Below are 6,000 nucleotides of genomic sequence, written 5' to 3' on the forward strand. Positions count from 1 at the left end.
TCTGTTTTCTCCAGCCTGCACCTGTTCCAGCTCACCCTGCAGCCAGTCACACCAGTCTTCATTAGCACAGCTGCTGCCGCCCCTCAGCCCTCAAGACAGGAAGTCTGATTAGATACGGAATGTCACCTTGCCCATATCAAGCGCTGGCGACCGGAATAAGACACATGACGCTCCTGCCGATTTACATCGGTGAGTGAGTAAACACAGCAGAAACGGCAGGCTTAACTAGAGGTGTTTACACAGTTAAACTGAAGCTCAAAATTCAGCGTAAAGATGCAGTGCTGTGTAAAAAGCTAGACTAAATTATGCTTAGACCCACCTCAGCCGTTAGCGTCTGAGCATACAGTTTTAACTGCTGTGTAAATGCATTCATGCCACCTCTGAGCTGTATTAAATGGTGTGTAAAGACACCTAAATGCCACTTCAGAAGCCCTTCTGTGCCACCTTTGCGGTGTAAATTTTCCACAGAAGTAAATACATAAATATACATCTGCTAAAATATTGGTAACACTTTTATTCAAGGCCTTATGCATAGTGCATTCTAAAAATGCTTTATGTATTTTCATAAATAACTGTAACCAAAGTTAAAATGCATTATATTTGCAGATTTTACATTTGAACGTGGTTGTTTTTCATGTGTTTTAATGCATGACTTTTTCCAGGGTTCGTACAAGATGCTTAAATTTAAGGCCTGGAAAACCCTTGAAAATAGGGTTGAAAATATTTCTGAAGAGGTATGCTTGAATTGCTTCAAAAATCAGTTAAACCATTTGCAAAATGACTCACTCATAAGTCACGAATCCGATTCATAAGTCATTTGATTTAGTTTGGAAATTTGGAGCGGATTCGTCAATGTATTGCTTAAGATCGGAACTTTGGGGAGTGAATCATTTGATTTAGATCGGAACTTTGGAGCGGATTCGTGAATCTTTTGGTTCAGATCGAAACTTCGGAGTGTGAATCATTTGATTTAGATCGGAACTTCGGAGCGGATTCGTGAATCTTTTGCTTCAGATCGAAACTTCGGAGTGTGAATCATTTGATTTAGATCGGAACTTCGGAGTGCGAATCATTTGATCTGATCTTGATCTGACAGTGGTTCAGAAATGTAATCGTGTTTTGCTTTGAATTAAGTTTTATAAAGCTTTTACAATTTTCTGAGCTAATTCGCAGATATTTGTTCTTGCTTTAAGCATAAACTCACTTAATTTTAATGCATTTCTCACTTAATATTTTATGTCATTTTGCATGTCCAGTAAATGTATCTTTATTTAAGAATGTTTAGATATTTGTACTGTAAAACATGACAAAAATACTGAGAAAGAAAATCTTTTTTTTTGCAGTGTGGATTTCAAGCTCAGAGTTTTAAATTTGTGCCCTTAGGAAAAACCCTCAGGTGTTTGTTTTTGACTTAGTTTCTGCGTTTGTCAGCAGGAGTGAGTTGAAGCGCTTCCGTGTGTGTGTGTTTAGTATCAGTGTTTTCACACACCCACGCATCCCAGGTGTTGCTTACTTCATGAGTCCGTCGTATTTCACAGTAAACCGTTCAAGGTCACTGATAAGACGGCGCCTGAGAGGAACACGCTGGTAGCCGTCGTTGTGGCCGAAGAAAATCAACTGTGTCTTTTCCCAAATGAAGCGTACACAACAATCAGGAATGATTTTCTCACCCGTCCATTTTTTTTAGACTGAAATAACCAACTAAACACATTATTGGACGGACGGACGGACAATTTTCTCATTCGACAGCACTTGACATTTTAGAATATTACTCATGTTCAGTTTCTCTCTGTCTATAAGGTTTCTGGGTAATTAAATAACTCCCAAACAGACCCATTCAAATTATCTTTTGACATTTAATTCAGTTGAGGTTTTCCTCCAGAACCACCCAGCTGATTTGAATAACAGACCAAAGAAACCTGCTGGGCGAGCGTCCTGTACGTTAGCGTGCGTTACAGTGGAATATCAATATCCAGAAGAATATTTTGCATGTGCAGCAGGGTTCCCACACTCATAGTGAATATCATTTTAGTGTAGTAAAATCTACAAGTGCTATTTGTGCAATGCTCATTTTCTCATGGGAGCAGATTTGGAGACATTTAGCATTGCATCACTTGCGCACCAATGGATGTGAATGGGTGCCGTCAGAATGCAAGCCCAAACAGCTGATAAAATCATCACAATAATGCACAAGTAATCCACACCACTCCAGTCCATCAGTTAACATCTTGAGAAGCAAAAAGCTGTGTTTTAAGACATTTTTAACTCCTTTTAGATGTTTTTTAAACTTTTGTTTCTGGCCATAATCCATAATAACGCTTTCTGCAGTGAAAAAGTCAATGTCATGTTGTCTTTCACATCAAAATCCAGCCACATATTTGTTTAGAGTTGAATAGAATGTATATTTCATGCCTTTGAAATATACATTCCATTTCAAATGAACGTTGCATCTTTGTCTTTGCTTTCAAGAAACGGTTCACCAAAAATGAAATTTTACTTACCCTCTGGCCATCCAAGATTTTGAGTTTTTTTCTTCATCAGATTTGGAGAAATGCATCATTGCGTCACTTGCTCACCAATGGATGTGAATGGGTGCCGTCAGAATGAGAGTCCAAACAGCTGATAAAAACATCACAATAATCCACACCACTCCAGTCCATCAAGTAACATTTTGTGAAGAAAAGCTGCATGTTTGTAAGAAACAAATCCGTCATTGAGACTTTTTAACTTCTGAAAGTCCTCTATCTATAATTTTGTCGTCTCGTCTGAGTCAGGGGAGAAATCTGCACAGATCAAGCACCGTTTACAAGCCAAAACAGTCCAAAACCTAATAAATGTGTGTGGATTCTGATGTGAGACGACAACAAGAGATGGATTTTTTTCACTGCAGGAAGCATTATTATGAATTATGGATTCGTATTTTGGCCAGGAGCATTGGTTTGAAGTTAAAAACACCTTAAAGATGGATTTGCATATTACAAACATGCAGATTTTGGCTTCTCAAGATGTTAACTGATGAACTGGAGTGGTGTGGATTATTGTGATGTTTTTATCATCTGTTTGGACTCTCATTCTGACGGCACCCATTCACATCTATTGGTGAGCAAGTGATGCAACACGGCGCTTCTCCAAATCTGATGAAGAAACAAACTCATCTACATCTTGGATGGCCTGTGGGTGAGCACATTTGTAGCTAATTTTATTTTTTAGGTGAACTATTTTTGTTTAGATAAGAGGTAGTCCATTCGTATGAATGTTTAAGATGATGATTCTTGAATAACTTTATTCTGAAATGATTGTGAATGCTGTTTCTTAGACGTGTGTTTGATGTGTGGAGGTCACTGAATTTGTGAGTCGGTTGGGAGATGAGCGGTTGTTTATACAGGAGTTTGGTAGTGTTTTGAATGAGGGGTGTGTTACCTCAGCAGGACGGTCCCACCCTTTCCTCTGTGATTATCTCCCACTCATAACCACCGCTCAAAAACACAGGCTTTGTACCTTTTAGCCCTTAGAGGATAGATACTGTATATTCATCTGTGTTCATAATGACCAACAGCATCCTTTACAATGCAGATTACAATGCACCGTTAGACTTGTTTTCCGGTAAAAATGCGTGGAATGTCCTAATTCAATCTACTCTTAAGTGGAGACATCAACAGCAGTCATGTGTGTTTTGTTCAGATGAGGATCAGATGAGCTCAGATCATTTGAGGATAATGCTGCGCGGTCACAAGCAGAAGCGTTTGTTGTTTGTCTAAGCTTTGTGAGATCTGTGTTTAAATAAGCAGTCTGAGATGAGCAGATATAGTAGTAGTGGTCATAAAGTTGACACGCTGGGTGTTCTGCAGATGAAGTGTGTTTGTTTTAAAGGTGTGAGCGTCTGACTGTGAGGAAGTGACTCTAACGGAATGTTTCGAGACTGAGGCTCTGTTCTTATCGTCAGTAAGTGGCCTACATAGACAGCATCACTCCCAGCCTGATGACTGTTCTAGAAAACCCCTTTTCCTACTGTAGCACTGCATATAACCCTAGAATGCATTAGCTAACACTACATACACACACACACACACATATATATATATATATATATATATATGTGTGTGTGTGTGTGTGTCATATATTTATATTTATATAAAAAGATATTTATAAAATATATTAAAAAACAAAAAGTGTGTGTGTGTGTATATATATATATATATATATATATATATATATATAGATAGATTAGATAGATAGATAGATAGATGGATAAAATATAATGTATGTGTATATTAATATATATAAATAAATATATAATGAATAGAAAAATGTATATAATTTGAATAGGAAAATTTATATAATATTTATAAGTAAATATAATAAGTAAAATAAGTAAAGATATTAAATATATATTTATAAAAAATCAACAAATATTTCATATTTTTCATGTTTATAATATATGTATATATATATATATATATATATAATATAACGTGTGTGTGTTTATATATATATATATATATATATATAAATTGAATGATATATATATAATTATATATATATATAAATTAATAGAAAATAATTAATAATTCCTTAATAGTAATATTATATGTAATCTATATAATGAATAAAATATTGAATATATATAATAATATACACATTAAATATACAAAAAACAAAAATAGAAGTATTGAATATATATTTATAAATAAATACAATAATTTCATATTTATAAAATATCTACAAAAAACAAAAATGTGTGTATGTATATATAGATCCAGAATAATTTATGACAATTAGTATGACTAATATTATTTTTTGTTAATTAATTTTATAATATAACTTAAATAATAATATAATAATACCAGCATATAATATTAAGTAATGATTAATATATATATAAAATACATACAAAAATATTAAATATTTATTAATTATTTGTACAAATATATATGTAAAAACGTGCATATATATATTTAAGAAAATTCTTTAAAACATTAATATGTATTGTTTATGTATGTATATAATGCATGCAAAAACTATTTTGTAAATATATTCTGTGAAATTATCTGACATATATAAATAACATACAGTGACAGATACTTAAACATTGTTATTTAGCAAACCTTACTGAAGTGGTTTATAGTGTGTTGATTAATTAGCATTAGTTCCACAAGTTTTCCACAAGCTTTGTCCTCAGGTGATGAATTAATAAAACGAACAGAAAAGTTTGTTTCATGTGAGTGCGAATCAGAGTTTTGTATAAAATTAATTAGCATTAGGACATAAATGTGAATCTCCTCCTCAAGTAAATTACATTTACATTACATTACAGATTCATAAAAAGCACCATGAGGGCCTTTTAGCTCCTATAGGCAGTAGACAGCAAGACAATTCTGTTTAGTTCACGGTCGGAAACACTCACACTGTGAAATACAGTAAACGGGCAGCGCCGCTGCTGGAGGAAAAACTCTCAGACGCAGCAGCACACGGTGCCAATCAGGGATCAAAGCGCAGGAAGTGGATTAGAGGGGCGGTGAGGGTGGCGTCCTCGTGCATGCTGGGAGATTAGAGGGCATGATGTGCTTCAGCCAAGAGCCCTTAAAATACTTCAGCACGTCCAGCTGCAAACACACACACACACACACTAAGGACAATTAGATCATTCACACACAGCGCTCCAGCCAAACGTCCGGCCGACACGTGACGCGAAACATGAAACAGGAAGACGATACATGCATGCGCTCAATATCACAGCGTCCTGGGAGTGTGTGTGTGTTTCTGAGGAACTGGCAGTGAAGTTCGCTCACACACACTCTTTCAGCACCTGCTGTCAGACATGCTGAGCCGAGAGGAGATTTGTGGCTCTTCTCAGCACAAGCTCAGGCGCCATTCAATCACACAGACGCCCCATCAGCACCGGCAATAAACTCACTTCTGCTGCTCCACCTCTCACACAGCTCTTCACACTCGCAGATAACGTGGCCGCTAAATATCGTGAGGCCGGAAACATGCTTTATG

Source organism: Labeo rohita, chromosome 4 (assembly GCF_022985175.1).
Source record: "Labeo rohita strain BAU-BD-2019 chromosome 4, IGBB_LRoh.1.0, whole genome shotgun sequence".
Classification (NCBI taxonomy): Eukaryota; Metazoa; Chordata; class Actinopteri; order Cypriniformes; family Cyprinidae; genus Labeo; species Labeo rohita.